The sequence below is a fragment of the Miniopterus natalensis genome, chromosome 8 (assembly GCF_054644295.1).
Source record: "Miniopterus natalensis isolate mMinNat1 chromosome 8, mMinNat1.hap1, whole genome shotgun sequence".
Classification (NCBI taxonomy): domain Eukaryota; kingdom Metazoa; phylum Chordata; class Mammalia; order Chiroptera; family Miniopteridae; genus Miniopterus; species Miniopterus natalensis.
The window spans coordinates 47,181,277-47,202,430 of record NC_142088.1 but is presented as its reverse complement, the minus strand read 5'-3'; positions in this window follow the sequence as shown (position 1 = coordinate 47,202,430).

Sequence of the window (21,154 nt, the reverse complement as noted above, 5' to 3'; positions counted from 1 at the left end):
CTCAACAATCTGGACTCAACCTATATTCATTACCCAGTTCAATCTTCCTCAACTCCTCAACTCCCAACATACTAGATTAATTCAGTATTCTCAATTATAACATGTACTTTTATGTTTCCATACCTTTGATTATGCTGTCCTTTCAACTTGAAATGCCTACTCTACTTGTACATTCTCTGCTTGTACATTCAAAGCAATATTATTTTCATGAAGCCATAATTGAACCTCTTGGTAAAATTAATTACTCTTTCCTGATCTCCCCAGCATGTGTGCCTCTATTTAGTGCTTACTTTACTTTGCCTTATATTATATTAATTGCATGTTTCTGTTTCTTTCCCCCACTACCTCACAAACCACCTCCAATGATGAAATTAGATTGAAAGATCCATGATAATAGTAACCAATGTAGCTTTAAATACCTTTGTATATCACACAACAGCTAGCAGTGGCATCTGGCAAGTTGACCAGCCACTTAACAGTAATCTGTTAACTTTCATTAGAAAATAATTGAGTAGCTTAAGGTTATGATGAAAATAAGATGCTTTTCCTTTTCATAGACACTACCTAGCTGGTATAATTATAGAACAGAATGTATTGTTGATATTATTGCCAACTACTTAGTAATACCTCGTATTAGTAGAAAAAAACCCCACATTATTTTAAATACTCTGTTAATATAAATGATTATTTTCTATTTAAGAAGATGATCTTATTTTATACATTTATTTATGTTATCAGTAAACTATTTTTCTATAATAAAAATCAGGAATGTGATAGCAGTCAAGATTTTATTTTTAAAATTTTGACAAGTAAAGCAAAGTGAAGCCTTTATTTTCCAAAAATAAAGGAATGTTTTGTTCACTTTCTTATATAATCTCTCTGTTTACCAAAGTTTAGAACAGGGAGAGGTTTGAATTTTTCTTTTTACAGTCAAATTATTAACCTGAGGAAATGTAATATCTTCAGGGGATAGTAATGAAATCCTGAACACAAGCTTAAAATTGCCTAGAGATGTAGTGTCAGTTAACTAGAAGTTTTCATTTCCCTTCCAAATGGCCTGCTGGCCTCTATATGGAGCAGGATTCTTTGTCTTTTTGGCAGCCTCTTTGGCCAAACTTGGGTCTAAGCATCCAGTGTTTCTTTAAAACAGTGCAACAAGGCCAGGGGAGAAAATTGTGCTGACCACAACACCTATTCCAAGACCTAGGATGCTTGATTTTTGGACCCAATATCAGTCTAGTCAGGGTATCTCATGGCTAGGATCTCATCTCATTATTTTTTCAATTCATATTGAATTCACTGTTAAGCTATTTTCAGTCATGCACATTGACCTAGATTCTCCCACAGTGTAAGCTACTCCCCAGGAGCATGCTAGGTACTTGAGGAAACGGCATTAACACTTTCAAGTATGGTATGAGAACTGCTTTTCTGGTGGCTGAAAAAAGATACCTCCCAGGATATTAAATGATACCTTCATATGCTGAAGAGGGATTTATAGAACTTCTCTAACTGTTTGCTGTGCAAACCAGAGGAAACCCAGAAACTAGGAGAAATTGGTTTACTAAATTAAAAAAAAGCAAAAATTTAGATAATACATTTTTAAAAATCTTCTAATAGAAATGATAGTGTACAATTGTTAGCTAGATCTTTATTGCAGAAAGATCTTTGACCCAATGCCAAGGTTAGCACAAAATGAAAGCCCTATTTTGAAGATCATAAATGCTGACTTCCCCCTGAAGCTTCCTTCTCGCTGCCAGTCTCTGATACCCATCAAACTTAAGGATCCTCTGAGATCTTTTAGAGAAAGTGCTTGACTTTCTCCCAATTGAGACTTTAAAAAAGTATGCATTTATCTCTATAAGCACATTATTGATTAGTAGGTAAACCTAAAGGAAATTAGCTTCAGCTAGAGTGGCCACTTGTTGGCTCTTATGACTGAAATCCAAGGATAGATATTTGAAGAATGGATCCATTGGATCAAATGATACCACCAGCTCATCCACTCTCTCCAGTGTTCCATTCTTTCTCCACTTTTCAACGCTTCTTTCTTTTGCATCTCGCTTCATTCTCTGGCAGGTCCTTTCTTCATAATGGTGGCCCTAGGACGGCCTCCAGGCATACCAGCTGAGGAAAGTCCCAGGGATGAATCTCAGCAGACTGGCTTGGCTCTTTTTACCTTCACTATTTCACCCACACAGTGTGTCTTCTACATTGGTTAGACTGAAAGAGAGAGTAAGCCTAGCGTTAGGAGCATGCGCTTTGGAGCCATCCTGCCTGGGTGTAAACCTGGCTCTGTCTCTGTCTCTTCCTGGCTGTGTGACTGTTGTCTGTCTCTGAATGAGGAGATACAGCCAGAAGGTTGTATGACTGGGCCTGCATTATGTTCAGACCCCTGGCAAGTGCAGGTGGACATGAGATCTGTTCCAGCTGATTTGGGATCAGTGAAGAAAAAAAATTAAAGAGCTCTGTGAGAAAATTAGCAGGCATAAACTACAGATGTCAGTTAAACTGCTATGTGGAAAATAACTAACATGCTTTTCATGGTTAAATACAAAATGAAGGATGACACTGTAGATGGGTACCCACATCATAGCTTTCTCATACTGCACGATTGTTGCCTGTTTACAATTGTGTCTTCCTCGATAAACCGTGACCCTCTCAAGGTCAGGGTCTGTTTCTAGTGAGTCAAGGAGTATGCAGGGAGATTTAGTAAATGTTTGCTGAATAAGGGTAAATTGGCTCCATCTTTAAGTAAAATACTTGCAACAATACATTTGCAAATACAATTGCACATTTTATTTTACTCCCAAGAAAAGACATGGTTATAGTTACTTAGAAGGAGGCTATACAATTCAGTAGAATTTAATGACCTCCCTATTGTTTAAAAAAAACCCAAACTGATGGATTCCACTATCTTTGAGGTTTACTGCCCATTATAGTACTTGAAAAAATACTTGTGAGGGGACCATGGAGATGAATTAGAACTTGAATTAAGCTAAGGGGGTTGATAGTTCAAATTTATTACCATCAAAAAAGTAAAAAGCTGTTTACTTGCTTCTTTGAAATATGCCAGTGGGTTTAACCCTGTCCCTAAGCTAAAATTTGTCCTCCCTTCATTAGAATCTCTCCTAGGCAGGAACGGAGGTGTACACAGAGGTCCACAGCTAGACCAATGCTTTCAGTTTTTGTGGCATCCAATTTTTATGACTCCAAAATAAATTCACTGTCTAGGATTAGCAATCCATCTCACAGCTTAACTTCTTTTTAAAAATGACCAAACAGAAGCTCCAATAAATATCTGGCTGGGAAACAGTCAAGACAGGAGCAAAATGTTCTCTTATGGTGGTACATAAACTCTTCCAAGCCTTGAAAAGGTTATTTGCTAAATGTCTAAAAGAGTTAATGATCTTCCAAAAGGGATTGAAGATCAAATCCAGTGTACTCCAAGCAGCACTAATGGCCCAGTACACTAAATCTTAAACTCTTCTCTAAGTGATTTCAGTCTCTTTCCATTCCTTATTGAAAGCAAAATCTACCCCTTTATAAGGGACAAAGGATGAAGCTACTTTTCGATTACATTAAAACCATATGCTGCCCAGGAAATTCAGCATTAGCAGGCAGTAAATTACACTTTTAATCTGCTTGTTGTTTCTGGGTGTTGCCACAAACATATTACAGTTTGCGGTCCCACTTAGTCGCTGGATAACCTATCTGTGTTGTTTGGAAACATGTGTTGTGCTAATGATGAACCTCTGTGTTAACTCAATCCCCACCCCCAAGCTGGTTTAGATCATAACATATTATTTTATAAGTATGAATAATAAGCACATTAGTGCAAATTAATTTAAATTCCACCCCACCCTCCTTTCTGCTCAACAAAATTAAAGAGATTTTTTTTTTTTTAGCCGAAGCCCCATTGCCCATTAAAGTTGTGTATATAAATAAGCCAGGTTATCTTTTTCCTTGTGAGAAATGCTGTTTTATCTAACAGTCCCTTTTCTAGTAGTTCAGTACTCCACCGCTCTAAATTAGGACACTTTATCTTAAGGCTTCATAATCTTACGAGACTATAATTGGAAAGTTTATAAAAAAAAAAAAAATCCTGCTTTGTAAGCTTGGCAGCTGAGATAGAAGGAGGGAATGAGAAGGGCTACAGCAGAATTACACCATCACTGCTAGCCTGACTCCGCTTGACAGAGCCGTTTAATATTTTGACAAGACAAAATATAAAGCAGCATTTTATTCTGTAGAGACTTCACTAGACACAAGCATGGAAGTGCTTGTGATCAATAAAGTTTGCGGTGGAGAGTGATTTATTTACAGCAGGGTATTATGTAGAGAAAGAGCTGTGATATTTCCACAGGCTTTGAAGGCATAATGGGCCCCTCTCAGTCCTCACGCGGAAGGGTTAGATTGTCATGGTTGCTCAGGCGGTATTCAAAACGTTATCTGATCAGCCTTAAAGACTTCAGAACAAGACAGATGATTAGTTACCCTAAACGATCCTCATCATGCAGAAATTGATGATTTAATATAGTCAATGACAGACGATTCCATTTGTACTAGATAAAGTGTCTGCGGTTTGTATCAATCATAATAGAGTTATTATTGAGCATAAAAGAAAAGCATGTTTAATATCATTAATTCCAGATATGTCGCTTTCCACATCTGGCATTCATCCATAGACCAGAACCACTCCAGGCTATCATTCCCGCCTCTGTGCTGGTGACTCCAGTGTTTTTTGTAATTTCAAAATGTTTTTCAGCACCTCCAGCTAGGCGCAATAACAGTTTACAGATTACCTATGTCATCACATTTTGACAAACTTCTCAATCTGATATGACCTTCATCTTTAGCCATCTGCTTGCCTTTGTTTCTGCTCTTTTTTGATAAACCTCCACAGCTTAAAGCTGTAGTAGTTTGTTCCACACACTGTACTTCTAGGTCAACATTTCACCTGTGTAAATCCAGAAACACAGACTGCAGTGTAAAGATGGTGACCTGGGTTCAGGTCCCCAGGTACCGGACCTTCCCTCACGCCCTTAGTTATATTTTTCATCATTCACGTCAAATTCATTTTGATTGTTTGGAGGGGAAGGCACACAATCAGAAAAAAGGAAGCATGAGTGGGAGCTGGAGGTGTGAAGGGAGAGGGAAGAATAGTCAGTAAAGCTGAGAAGCTGGGAAAATAAAATAAAAGTAAATTGCACATTTGCCTCATCTGCAAACAATACAACAATGTGACAATGGGAAAAACAATGAAGAGATGAACTTTCTGGGGAACAACATTATGGTTACCTAAAGTAAATTCTATTTCTTTTTTATTTTAAATACTCTAATTTCCAATTGACATGTTGAAACAACAACAAAAAAGTCCAGCTTCACATACTGGGCATCCATTTTTTAATTTTTTTTTTTTTTTAGGGATAAAAATCTTCTCTAATAAAAGAAGTCTCTCAGATATGTTACTGCTACTCACAAATGTTTATGCAGTACTCTAGGGTGTAAAAGACACTAGGAGTTTCTTTTTTTCTTGTTTTCTTTTTGCAATGAGAATTGATTTGAAGATAATTTTTCCAGACATTTATTTTACAGATATTTATTGAGCATCTACTATGTGCCAGACACTGTTTAGGCACTGGGGATACATCAGTGATCAAAAGAGAAAAAGTCCCTGCCCTCATAAAGCTTACATTATCATGTTGATTACTGTTAAAAGGGGTTGTGAGAAGTTAGAAGGTTATGAGTAGAACATTTTTTAAAATGAAGGACAGGATCAAAATAATTAACCTCAGGGAAGATAAAGAAAAATTAAGATCTGCCTCTACTTTCGGAGGTATTAGGTATTAGACATATAAACACAAAGGAGCAAAAAATGTCATCACTCCTCAATGCATTTAGTCCACCTAAGTGCTTATCAACACCAATCTATGTGTTTAATCTGCTTGGTGGGATAAAGTAAAAGAGACTGTCACTGCTTCCTGGACAGAGGCTACATTTTCAAGATTAGCTCTCGTTGCCTCATTAGGTTACTTTAGTCATCATTGCCTCAACATTACTGATTTTCCAAGACAAAGTTCAAAATCTTCTCCAAATATAATCACCCCTTATAAATTATACAGGCATCTAAAATCATGTGAGTAAACATACAGCTTTTCAATTATTTTGTTGAAAATTATTAATGACATTTCAGGTGTAAGTATCCTGGGGGATAATCTAGCAGCTTAGCCAAATCAGATTTTAGTATACAAATCTTCTGAGAGGCCCTCTATCTGATAACCTCTCTAAACACCAGGTTTCTTGTTTTCAAAATAGGGGAAAATATCCGCATTGCTTGTTGCACAGAGTTACATTAGGAGCGATTTTTTAAAAAATATTTTGCAACAACAAAAAAATTGATATATGATCTAATCAAACTTCTCCATTCTTGATTTCTTGTCCAGTGATCTTTGTTCTCCATGGGATAATATAGAAAAAATACTTTGAAAACTGTGACATGCATAAAGCATATGGCTATTATAAGGCTCGACGAAATTGATGTGATCTTTCTACATGTTTCTGTATTTCTCAAAAAAACACCATTTCTGAATATCTCACAATTAATTCTACCAAATTTTTTTAATTATGCAAGAAATACTAGATTTTCTATAACAATGATTTTAGACTTTGTATAAAATTTTATATGCATATAAGACTAATGAATGTACATCAACAATCATGTTACTACATCACACCAAGTTTGACACTTTGGTTTCCAATCTAATAATTTATTCAACTGTCGGTATCAACAAAATATTAGTTGAAACTTATAAAACAATAGATCACAGCTGTGTTTTATTTATTCCCATGAGTAAAGTCGGGTTCTTAATATTTTCTTGACGATCTAATACTCTCAAAGGAGACAGCAGACACCAGTAAACAAATACACTATTATTTGAGAAAGGCTTTCTGTTCATTGATGGGTTTATCCTTGACACTAAAATGTATATAGAGAAAGTGTCAGTCAACTTTTGACATGCAAAATGTTTGTGTCAGACTCACACAGAGCAGGTTCAGAAAAAAGGTGACCATAAAGTCACCTAATGCTAAAAATTCTAAAGCCTTCTGAATCAGAGTCTAAGAAAAGTACTCTTTGGTTCCGTTTGAAGCCCTTTTGTTTAAGTACTTTTTAAAAAAATATGTTTTTACTGATTTTTTTAGAGAGAAGGAGGTAGAGAGAGATAAAGAGAAACATTGAGGGGGAGAGAAACACCAATTGGTTACCTCCCGTATGCACCCCGACCGAACATGCAGTCTGTGCATGTGCCCTGACCAGGAATCGAACCAGCAACCTTTCGGTGCACAGGAGGATGCTCAACCAACTAAGCCACCCTGGCCAGGGTTTGAGCTCATTATTGATTTTACTCTGACCATTAATTAATTCAAGTGTCCCCATTATATTTTAAATGGCCACACCTACTTGCTTGCCCCAAAATCACTGTGCTGAAAATTCTATTTAAACTCGATTTGAACTATATAATTGTGGATTTACAAGTAGAAAAAAGAAAATAGAATCTATATTATAAAATAGAGGCTGCAGTCCTCTATTTTATTTTACAAATCTTAAAGGCTAACTACATCCCTTATGAACTTGGTCAGCTGGCACAAAAATTTAACCTAGAGCCAAAATTATGCAAGAAGTCATTCTAATGCAAAGGAATAAAAATGTAAAACGTTTTCCAATCAATTTTCCCCTTTTGAACAACAATCATAAATAGCAAAAAAAAATGTTTCAAATAAAAAAATAAAGAATGCTTGTTTGAATAAGTTTTCTGATTTTTCTTTTAAAGACAGGAATGCTATTCTAAAATGTTTTAAGTTTCTTACCTGCAAGCCAGCAGGAAACTTGAAGCTTTAAGCTTTAAAATTTTCTTTTGGTACAATGACATTTTAAATTAGAGCTAATTCTAAAATTTGTTATTTTATAAGTAAATGTTTTGTTGTATGTGGATGCATATGACTTCTTAGAATGTTCTGTACTATGATTTCCCTCTCATTTCTGTATTTTTGTTTATGATACACTTTCCTCCTGGAATTCCCATTCTTTTCCCCATCTTTAAAAATACTGTATTTCCTACAAGTACCAACTTAAGTCTAAATTTGACCACAAATCTTTCCCTAGATGCTTCAGGTTTATTGATTTTTCACATTTTTCTAAATTTCTAAGACAACTATAGTGTGTATTACATCATCCGGGAGCATGCATTTACTCACAGAACATATATTTAGTGCCTGGCCTTTGCTGGCACTGTCTTAGGCATCAAGTCTACCAAGAGGATGACCCCTGAGATACTAATCGACCTTATCTAGAGGGGGGACTATGCATCTACTTAACCTAGAAGTGTTTTCACATATTATCTCATTTAATTTTTTTTTTTTTTTTTTTTTTTTACCTGGAAGGCTCTGTAGCCTTGGAACCACCAGCCCCACCCTCCTCCAACCCCCATATGCTGGAGACTCCTCTTGAAATGGTGATTTGTATTAAATAACTTTTAAGATGCTAAATTTCTACATTGTTTTGTTTGTTTTCTGTTTTCTAGATGATATTTCAAGTTTTATTTGTGGTCTAATATATAATAGATTTAAATAAATGTTCTAAGGATATTTGAAAGAATTTCTTTTTCGCATCTCAGATAAAGTCATGATCCCCATATCACAGATTAAAAAAAAAACTGAGGCATAAGCTTAGTTGCTCAAAGGTTTCAGAGTCCAAATTGCTTGCTAATCAGCCCGGGTTTATAGGCCTCATCTCCACAACTATATTAATTCCCAGATCTCTGAGAATCTGGGCACTATTTCTTAAACTCTCTTCCATTTTTTTGACCATATATATATATTTGACCATAAATATATATATATATTTGATCATATACACACACACACACACACACACACATATATATATATATTGACTGACTGCAGTGTGGATTTGATTTATCTTAATAGAAACCTAGGTAGATTTTTTTTCCCAAATGTCATATAACATACTTGGAATGATTTTCTCTATTACAAATAATGATATTAAAATTCATTTGATAGTCTAATTAGGATTCTCATAAAGCTGAGGTAAAAATACGATAGATGAAAAAACTGTATTAATCAATGTATTAGTCAACCCATACATTAAATATAAATAATAGTCAAACTAGATATTTTATTGAATTCACCCAAATTTGACTAAATTCATATGTTCGTTGATGTGGTTCAGTATGGTACAGCCTTATTAATATTCAAAGGAAAAGAAACATAAAGTCTATTGGGAAAGGAGAGTGTGGCATTTAAATCATAAATAGAGCAAAGGTATGTGTATAGAGGCTGAAGAAAGAGGTGAAGGGCATATTTATACTTTGTGGGAGGGAGGAGATTAGAGAAGATGGCCAAAGGGAATTTAGTAAACAATGTGAAGTAGAGAAGGCAAAGGGTTAGAAAGTATAAACTTTTTTCTTTCATAAAAATAACATTAGAAAGGCACACATACTGTCTTGGAAAAATTATTCCAAGCATTCCAAAACCAAGCAGAAATAAACACTGAAGTAACCACATGCTCGTTACTAGAAAGGATTCACTCTATTTTAAGCCTCACTGAGATCATGTAATACATTAAAGACACACAAAAACACATGCATGCATGGGGACACATGTGAACATATATACACATGTTGCCTGGTTGCCCAAATTAAAAGTTTTAAATCATTATTAAAAGTACTGAAACCATATATTTCTGTATAAACAAATAAACAACAGCAACAAAACTAAAAATCTTTAAAACAACCTCTGTATCTGAAATATTACAAATTAGCAACAGAAAAAAAAATCTATGATTCTAATTGCAGCTCTGGCACACATCTGGCCGTAGTGACTCCTACCATTCACTTAGAGTATTAATTTTTCCAAGGTCAGCTATCCAATGGCCCACCATCACAGATAATTCTACTGCCATGGATTTGTTTCTTGTCACAGTCACATCAAAGGAAAAGAAAAACGAGTTAACAGTCAGCACTTAAGGGTTGTTGAAGTGGCAGAAGGTTAGTTCCTTTAGAACAATGACTCTGACTCTGGCTTGACGTTGTGTGATTGTAAGGTAAAATACTGTCTTACCTGAAATATCCTTTGTCTATAGCTAAAAGGAAATAGTGTGTCTATTCCTGAAAGTGAAATATGGATCTGCAGTTTTATGAGAAAGTGTGTCATTAGTCATCAAATATATTCTGAGTATATTTTTTAAATTATTTCTATCCTGTCTTATAAAAGATTTTATAGACTCTGCCTTTTACAGTTCCCTCTCCTTCTCTCTCTCTCTCTCTCTCTCTCTCTCTCTCTCTCTCAGACACACACACGCCATACACATGCCAAAATGGTACTCTACTGTTGGCATTTTGTTATCCAAATCTCAGTGCTATTGAATCTGCAATGTGTTTGAAGGAGAGGTGTCACATTCTTTACACTAAATGGCAAGACTGAATGGCCAACAGTCTAGTTCTGGAATGTAGCCAGTCTACCAGGATTGAAGCACCACTTATCAAAACACAGTTCGGTCAAGATGGATGTGTGTAGAAAATAGATGTAACAAGACACCTAAACAGATCTCATATAGTCAGTAGGCTGAAGTAGAAGTAGAAGAAATGTTCTAAAGGGTTACCTGTAAAATAACATCCAGGACATACATCCTGGATACCCAGGCCTTCATAGTGTGAATCTTTGACACAAATTTTTAAGTCAATATGGGTAAAAAACATGCAAATATTGAGTATACCTGCAGGAAGAATCTGCAGTTTTAAAGAAAATATTTTTTAGTAATTCCAGGTCTCAAGTTCCATTGTGGTCAATCCTACCAGCCTTCTGCTCTCAACCTCTGTCAATGCCACCTTCTGTGATGAAAGTGAGCAATGTTCATCATCATAACTGACCAAATTGTCATTAATCATGATGAGTTTGAGACAAAACACTAGCAAGTATAACTGTAGAAAAAAATAAAAGCAGAAACTAAATACATTTAGGAATATAATTAATAGGCACAGAACAATTTTTTTTCAAATGGTTTGTCCCTCAAATGCATAAGAACAGACCTACATATTTTCATTTGCAGTGAAATGAGTTTGACTTCTAATTTAAACCTATCTTCTACCAACTCAAGACTGCCTCCTAAACTTGATGGGTCCAGAAATACTTTATATTGGGCCTATAATAGAACTCAAAAGTATTCCTACTTGAACTTAAGCCATTTCAATTGTTTTCACTGTACCTGTTTCTATTTTCTTTTTTATCTCAAAAAAACAAAACAAAATCACTGCAGCTACTGGCTGTCCCTCACCACATGTCTTAAGATTCCCAACTCACATTACAAATCATAGGCCCTTCCCATCAGCCAGGAACACTTATTCTCATTTGTGACTTTTTACAAATGCCCAAGTGCTACTATAACTCTGCAGATTCTGGGCATTTCCAGCACTGATTTGGTTGTCCCCACACAAAATTCCTAAAATTATCATTGAAATGTTTTGTTATTGTCTCCCTGGAACCTAGGCTTATGTCTGGCGTAACAGGTATATTTTGTGTGTTTGTTCAATAAATGAATGGGTATCTTTTACCACAAAACTCTCTGAGATCGATATTTCTGTCTAAATCCAAAAAAATAGATTAACTTTCTGTCTGAACCATCTAATTATGCATCGACTCTATTCTTTAAATTACTCAAATTTAAAATCATCTTAAAAGCATGGTCACGCCTCTATACTGATTTACTCTGCCCCAAGTGCTAATAATTACCCCCACCTAAGTTCCTCTGTCTTTAATTCTAATGATTATAAAGTCCACAGGCAGCATTTGTACAAATGGACTGCCAGCCGGTCTTTATGACATAAAACCTTAATGGAGGACTTGGGCCTTTTGGAAATTATGTTTGTGGATCCTCCAGTCTAAAGGTGGTGCGTGCGTGCTAAGGCGCTCTGGTCAGGAGGTTATGCATAAGCATGCCGAAGACATTACAGGGAGCAGGTGCAGGTGTGAGGAGTCTACGGCTGGAAGAGCTGGAAGAAGTTTAAGGCAGACAGAGCATGGATGAGAGTTCAGCGATATTAGTACAAATGCTGCATAAAAAAAGGCTTCTATTATCCTTTGATGTCTGCTCACACTATTCTATGCTGCACCCAAAATTAATAAGATGAGTGTTACTTCATTCATTTTCAGCATTTTTACATATTTCACCTCACAGATGAGCTATGAGAGACAACAGGTCCAAGCAGGAACCCTGGTGAGTTTAGAGGTACAGAATTGTACAGTTAAACTAGAAAGACAGCGTGTTTGCCCCATGCTCATTTATCCTGATGAATAAGCCGATGGCAGTTTTGAGGAGGAGGAGTCATCGTACCCTAAAACCAGTGTTCCCCAACTATGTCCACAGGAACAATTCTTTGGTACTTTGTAGAAAACAATATGTGTTGAAACTACATCACAGGGCTAATGTTAATTGGCTTTTAAGTGGCAATGTGGCTTGTAACGCGCTAAAACACAAAAACCATGTGTGTTGGTGGGATTTCTACTTCCAATCTTGATAGTTCTGGAATACAGTCTGCAGCTTTCCTTTGTCAACCCTACACACACACACACACACACACACACACACACACACACACACAGCCTCAGACCCCCAATTTCCATAATCTTTTAAAACCACAGCTGTAGGTCACGCTAGTTCAATACCTGCAGAGAGAACTCCAAGTGACATTTAAGTCAACTTTGGAAACAGCCAGTCCTCTCCTTTCTTAGAATGAATACCAAAGGATGTCAATTTCACTTATTTTTAAGTAGCAGCACAGGAAAGAGAAAAGGTTGATAATGTTTTGTTTTGCTTCTTTTGTTGTTGTTGTTTTTGGAAGGGGGTTATTTTTGGTTTTGCTGGTATTGCTGTTTCTTTTGTGGAGATTGTTGTTTTGAGTTTTGGTTGAGTGAGGCTTATTTGCAAGCTGATTTGGAAGCTAAGCCTTCAATACCTAGTATTATTATTATTATTTTTTTTTATTTTTTTTTTTTAGTTTATAAAGTCCTGCTAACTTCTGAGAGCATAAAAAGCTCTACATTCTGAGAAGTCAATTTCTTGAAGAAATTGGCTTTTTATTCATTCCTAATAATTAATTGTTTCCATGTGCTAGTCTTAGCTGCCCAAATAGTCAATTCTTTGAGGGTAGGGCAAAATCTTATTATTCGGTCTCCCTTTTTCATTTGACATAGATTTGATCACATATTTAATCCATAAACACTTATTAAGAATACATTCTTTTCTGTAAAGAGCTAAGATAGTCATTGGAGATAGGGAAATACATAGGACAAGTTCCCTGCTCAAAAGGAGTTTTGTTAAAAAGACAGAAAAGGTAATAATTAGAATATAATGTGGTGCATCTATAGCATATGGATACAGAATCCAAAGGAGCTGTGCAGAGAGGGCTAACGAGAGTCGTGACCCTGTTTCAAGGAACGCAGTGGGTTCACATCCACCCCTCTGGGAGGATGCTGAAACGACACATACACAGATTTCAGTCTCCTTCCTCATCTCAGGCCCAACTGTGCTTTCCAAGTGTCTGGCAGCCAGAAACTGGGCTGCAAGGAAGCAATGGTGGTTGTCCACATAGGTCCACCTTCCAGAGAACGAAGCTGGGCGCTTAGGAGTGGACAGTGGATCTTGAAAGATATCTAATGCAGATACAGACTTGAGGTTGTGAGTTTAGATTTGCACACAAGTGATATGTGTTTGTAGGGTGTTCAAATGGGGATAGCAATCCAGGGTCTAAAGTTCAAGAGGAATTTCTGTGCTAAACAAAAGTACTTGGACTCTATTAAACCCCGGGTAGTTGATACCATTTATCCTTCCCGTGCCTCAGTGTCCTTATCCCTAAAATGTAGATGTAACATTAGCTACCACATGGTTGTCATGAGTTGCTGTATTTAGAACTGTGTTCGGCACATACTAGGCATTAGTTTAATGTCTGATACGGATCAAAGAAGGATTCTTTTGTTTCATAGACACTTGAAAATTTTTTCATGCTTAGAGAAAAAAAAAAGGAATTTTAAGGGAAAGACTGAAAATGTAGGAGAGATAAGGAATTATTGATGGAGAAAACTATCAGAATGGATAGGATATCTTAATCAGATAAAGGTATTATTGCATACTAAGCACTTCTCTGATTTTACCCTTGTTGATTGATGAGAAATTCGTATTAGATCAAATAATCATGCATGTTTTACACAGCAATTTTTGTAATATTTACTAGTTTAAATTTTAAAACATGATATAATAGTGAAATTCACTGTACCTTTATAAGCCTGGAATAAGTATTATTTAATAAGTGAAAAAATGAAGGAATGATTGAATAAAAGAAAATATTTACTGCTGTGCCCATTCAGTTGTTACCTTCATTTGAACTACAGGATTTTATGTTTCAAACATAAATTAATCCAAAGCAGAGGAGGTAGAGTATTCTTTGAGCTCAGATTAAACAGCCACCAGATTCTGGAATTAACTTTATAGTAGCTAATGAGCTTGCACTGGGCAGGCACTCAGCGCTCAGCACTCATCTATCCTATTACGTATAGCCTTTGCCTGGGGGTGCTGTGTTCCCAATTTGTATGCCTAGGCTTCTGCCTTGAGTTTCCAGTTTAATGCTCCAGTTTTCCTCTAGAATTAGAGCTCAGCCCTAAACTTCAGCCCACATTTTTGAGTCTTTGGTTTCCTTCCTATCTTTTGTCAGAGTAGGAAAGGCTGGACCTTGTCCCTTGACCCTATCCAATGGCTTGGTTCCCTCTCCTAAAAACTGACAGCACCAAAACATAATGCTGCTCCCAATTTGGCTGAACATAGCCATTGCCTCGATTTCTTTCCAGCTGAATAATGGATGACACCAACTTGTATCATCTCCAGTTCACCGGGGTCCTTTTGAAACAATAGTGGACTGTTGGCTTCTTCTCTCAAAGGTCAGCACTGAGATTGGATCATTTCACAGAGCCCATGATCTTTGCAGCTTCCTCTCTTAGCTTCCTTTTCTCCCCCACTGGCCTATTTTTTGCAATGGAAATTCCAACATACCTGTTGATCAAGCCCTTTTCAGCTAAAACATGCCCACTCAAAGCATGACTTTGTGCTTTTCTCAGATAGTGGAAAAATGTTCATGTCAACTCATTCTTGTACACTTTTTTTTTAGAAGCATGAAGTATCCATGATCCTAGAAAGCAAACAAAGTAAAAATATATTTAAGACTTTAGAGGGCGACATTTTAAACACTTCACAATTCTTCTTTTAATTCTACTTTGAACACCACCAGGTTCTCAAGTTCTTGCTGTCAACAGCCTTCTGATTCCAGAGGCAGTTCAATAGGTTGAAATGAGCAAGGACTTTGTCGTCAAACAGCCATGGGTTCAAATTCTGTGAAAACTACCTTGTGTCATTCTGAATAAGTTACTTAGTCTCCCTGAACCTCAATTTGTTCAACTGTAAAAATAAGATTGTTTGAGGGATAAATGAGATCACTGATCAAAAGCACTCAGTCCAGTGCCTGGCACCCAGGGAAAGGTATTTCCTTCCCTTTTCTTTCTTTTCTTCTGGTAATATGAACTAAAGATCAAACAGACTTCAGAATCACTCACAATCAGTTCTATTCCTGAAGACATTCTACAATTTTTATAAGCCTCTCCCAGTATCAGAAACATGACTATCAGAGCTTAATTGTCTAAGTTTTTCTCCATATGTAGACTAAGCAAATTTGAGCAATTTTGTAAATTGGAATCATTTTAAGGCATTTTAAAACAGCTTATTTACTTATTTACGTATTTCACAGCCCCTGGTCATTTTGAGTGTGCAATCAGCCTTATTGTTACGGCACAATTTCACAGCTGTGACTACTAGACATATATAAAGGAAGATTCCTTTAAAACGGAGGGGTTTTGTATTTGCTTTCCCTGAAACTGGGTTACATTCAACCAGTTCCAACCAAACCCTGAAACCTAAAAAAATTTTCTTGGCTGTATCAAAAGGGTCAGGACCTTTCCCAATTACCAGAAAAATTATATGCATTTTTTAACATCCTTGTTGAACAAGTGGATGTATCCTGCACCAAGAGAACTGTGCATGCATCTCCATCCTCTTTGTGCTTCGAGACAAACTATAGATCATGGCAGTTCTGGTGACTGCTTCAGATATTTCTTTATTAAATCTTGTGTCATCATCTGGGCTAAGATATTCATTAATCTATCTCTGAGATTTTATATTTGCTTCTGCCCATGTGAAAGTTTGGTCCCAAAATTCTTTGACATGCCACTTACTGATAAATGCAGTCTACATTCCTCCCTTTGGGCTCTGTAATTATTTGAGGCATAGAGCACAGTGTAAATGACAGTGGCAGCTTCCATTTTCCTATTCTCTTGGGATACCTGCTTTTGAAACCCAGACACCATGCTGTGAGGAAGCAGAAGGTGTCTCGTGGAGAGGTCACTTGGGGAGGAACCAATGACCACAATCAACTTGCCAGCCAGGTACACAAACCGTCTTAGAAGCAGATTTCTACCTTACAGGAGCTGTCCCAGCTATCCTGCCAAGTCCTGCCAAAATTTTAGATTCCTGGGCACAATAAATAATTGCTATTCTTATAAGCCACTAAATTTTGGAGCAGTTTGTTATGCTGAAATAGATAACTGGAACAATCCCCAGAAGTCCGATTTCATTAAGAGGAGTTTAAATGATATTTGAACGTAATCATTGGGCTATAATTGTCTTTAGAAGGGAAATGGCCCCAAATTGTCTATGCGGCATCTATCTCCTCACTGTGCCCCTTTGCCATTGCCTCTGTTTTCCTCTACCAACTTTCCTTTTAATTCTATGTTCTTGGTGGTTTTGGTTCCCTTACCGTTCCTCATATATACAAAACATGCACCCAACTCAGGGACTTTACATTATTGTCCTCTGCCTAGAATCCTCTTCATTCAGGCATCCGCTCAGATCATCTCCTGAATCTTTTCTCAAATGTGACCATCACAATGAGGACTACTCTATTTAAATTATAAATTCAGCTTTACCAGAGAACTCATTATCTTTTATCCTGATATAATTTTCTTCATAATATTCATTAACTTAACTTAATGTTTGTTTCTCCATCAGTAGAATGGAAGATCAATAAGAACAGGGATTTTTACATGTGTGTTTTTTCCTATTTGGTTCAACAACATAATATTTGGTGTTCAATAAATATTTGATGACTGCATAGAGAATACATAGAGGTCAGCTATCACTACATGTATATGTAAAATTATGGTATGCATTATTTTACTAAATGAGAGATGAAATAATCAGAGCTCAATAGGGCAGGATGGGTAGAAAGACAGAAAAGTAGCAGGTTAGAAGTTTCACAGAGGTATCTAGAGGTGTGGAGCCCAGCAGGCAACCCATGAAGTTCCCACAGGACAGAATAATCTCCTGCCTACAGGAGAAGACCCAAAACTTCAGGAGAGTGAGAGAGAGACCGAGGAGACCGTTCCTGTGTAGAGGTGGCTAATGAGGCTGCGGTGAAGCTAAGCCCCTGTTCTGAGGGACCTTCAAATTTTGTCAGCCTTTGAACTTTATATAATTAGAATTAATCAGTGTGTATCCTTTGATGTCTGGTTTCTCTTGCTCACCATTGTTTTCAGTGTTATTCACGTTGTAGGTAGTTGTAGTTCATTCACTTTTCATTGGTAAATGGTATTTCATCATATTACTGTATTATAATTTCTTTATTCTTCCAGCCATGCACATTTGTATTAGTTCAAGTTTTTGCTCCTTTATAAGCACCGCTGCTAAGAACATTATTATACATATATCCTGGTGCCCGTAAGGAAGACACCAGAGCAGAACAGCTGGGTCGCAGAAATGAACGTCATCAAGTTCACTGATAATATCAACTTTTTCTAAAGCGTTTGTACCAACTTACATCCCCATCAACAGTGCATAAGGTTTCTGTTGTTCCATGTCCTTATCAACTCTTGTTTCCAGCTGATTTTTTAAAAAATGTCTTCCTCCTTTTCACCCTTCTTCTCTCCCTTTCTCTCTTTCTTCTTGGATTTTGAAAAGAAGTTTTCAATTTTATTTTTGTCAGATTTATAAATCTTTTGCTTTGTGGTTGCTGGGTGGTTGTTTTGTTTTTGTTTTTGTTTTTGTTTTGTCTAACCTTTACCCACCCTGCAGTGAACAAGATCCTACATAGTCTCCTGAAACCTTTTTGTTTTACCTTTCACGGTTAGGTCTATATTCCAGGCTAACTAATTTCTGAGTATGAGTTAGAGATCCAGTCTCATTTATTTTCCAAATAAACACCCAATTATTCCTGCTCCACCGTATACTCTTTCTCCACTGCTCTGCAGAGCCACCTTTATCAAGGGACCATATAAGCATAAGTCATTTCTGAATTCTATTCTGCTCTTAGAATTGTGAAGTCCAACTATTTATCTAACCCTGTACTAAAGCCACATTGTCTTCATTCCTACAACTTTTAGTAACTCTTTACATTTAATAGAATATGTACCCCCACCCAGGGTCAGCTACATAAGGGCCACTGAAAAGTAAATATGTGGGTCTCTTATGCAAAAATTATTAGGAATGTCATGATGACAACAGGGTGTTAACTAAGCATGAGCCCCTTCTAAGTGCAGGACTCTGAGCAACCTTGTAGGTCACATGCTCACCAAGCCAGTACTGCTCCCACCTTAAATGTCAGTGTCTTTGAGCAAAGTTTTATTGGAACCGAGCCATGACCATTCTAATGTATAATCTACAGCCGCCTTTGTGTTACAACCGCTGAGTTGAGTAGTTGCAACAGAGTTGGGTGGTCCACAGTCTATCTAGTCTGACCCTCTGAGAAAAGTTTTTCAGCCCCTACCTAAGATTTCAAACATAGTTTTAGAGGAGTACAAAATAATTGATGGAGAGAAAAAAAGTTGGGTTGTGCGCTGAATGATAAGCCAAATTTGAGATGGTAAGATTAAGGCGAAATGCCTCTTAGACATAGAGAAATCTTAAAAAGTTTGTGGGATGAGGAATAAATGTATTGAAATCAGACCAGTGAGCATGACCTACTAACATAGAGTATGCACTTTGGGAAATAATGGAAGATAAGCTGTAGAATAAGAAAGCATCCAGAAAACTCTGGAAAACAGGATCTAATTTTTAAAGAATGTTTTCTAAAGCAAGCAGACACCATTTAATGATATTTTATCATGAGACATTTGTAAAAGACATTATTTTTGTCTTGAAACATAAACTGGAAAATGGTAAAAACTGAGGATGAAATGAAACCTTAGTACTCCTATTCCATATTATAAATCATCATTTTGTCTTAGATAATGTTTTAGAATCAATGTTACCTGGCATCTAAAATAATCTCCTGCATACACATGCACACATATCTATATAACCTATCATATGGCTTTTCTTTTTCATCTTCATCAGTGACTACTTAATGAATAACTTCTTAATATTGTCTTTACCTCAGGTCATGTGCACCCCCCAAGGAAATAGCTGCCCTTACCCATGAGTCTTCCCAATGGCCCCTTTTGAAGGCCATAAGCTATCACTATTTATCTCTCAACTATAGGCAAAGGACAGTGACCACATCTCAACTTAATTGAACATTTGCCTGTTCTCCTACCGGGTGTGAGGTCCTCTGATACAAACTAAGCCACTTCTTTTTATCCACACATGGCTCAGTCCGGATGCTAGTACTATTCTGCACCAAAGCTATCCAAAGGTCAAACCATAAAGTAGGAAAATCTGTATTTGGCATCATCTCAGTATCATTTATGCTTATTCTCTCATAGCATGACAACCAGGCTTTTCCCAGCACCAGGAGTCTAGATACTCTGCTTAGTAAAATAAATTTATTTATTTATTACCTTCTTTCCTACTACTTCAGTTTCCTTTAAGATCTTATTGAGTGATGGCAAATTAATGTGTTAGGTACAAGGAAAATCTAATTGTAACGGGATTTCTCAAACAGAAAACCTTTAAAAACAAAATCAATGAATTTTAATAGGGGAATTTCACACAATGCAGTTGAAATGATACTTGCAAGCATAGTTCTTTCTAGCAGTCTTCAAAAAAAAAAAAATTCAGGCCATGTAGCAACCTGTCATCTCCTTTTACCTTTATGTAACAGCCTACCTAGCAGTCAATGTTCACTGTGTATTTAGAGGTACAGCTATTGCCCAAGGAACCCCTCCGGAGCTTAGGGGCTTTGAGGCTGAGTGGGCCCCTGAGACCAATCTGGAAGTCACACTACTCAGGCTATTAAGGTAACCCTCTACCTACTAGAATATACTGTTCACTCAAAAAGGAATATTTATAGGGTTTTTAAAAACCTCTAGGCTCCATAAAATAATAGATTTGCATGCAGTACCCACTTCAACTAAATTCTCTCACAGTTCATATGAGAAATTCACTTGCTGAAAATCAGTTACTCGGCTTAAGAGTTTAATTATTAATTTGGTTCTGAGCTGCACAAGGAAAGTAGGAAAGGTTCCGCCAAGCAAGCCAGACTCAGAGCAAGGGAAGAAGCCCACACCAGTGTCTCCGGGTCTTTGCACAGGACCCAATGTCCGCAAATAACTTGCTGCAATTCATGGTGCGTGGGGGGTGGGAAGGGCAGATGGAAAAGACTTACGATTTTTCTGGTATTTTGTCATTAACAGCTGTTGTCCATGGATTCAAATTTTTTAAATGAGAGGGAGGAGAGAAAGAGAAACCTTTAATTTTTAACTGTGCTTGGTGCTTTCGAGATTTTTTGAAGGCGTAGCCACAGCTGTCATCATTTTAAAGATGAGGGAACCCTGGATCAGACAAGTTAAGCCGCTGAGCCAAGAACATGTGACTGACTCTGCCACACATGTTTCCCAGCTTCTCCTTATTCATTGAGGGACTGTGTTCATTTCTTTGGGCCTCTGGTTCAGGCTGCCAAATAGTACTGCTTTAGAATCCTGTGCTGAGTAGCAGCTGATACGTATCAGAGAATCAGCTCAAAATTACAAAAGAGAAAAAGTTATCATGTATTATGATGTCAGTTATTCATCTAAGTTACAGTCATTCTATAATAAAACCTACCATTCC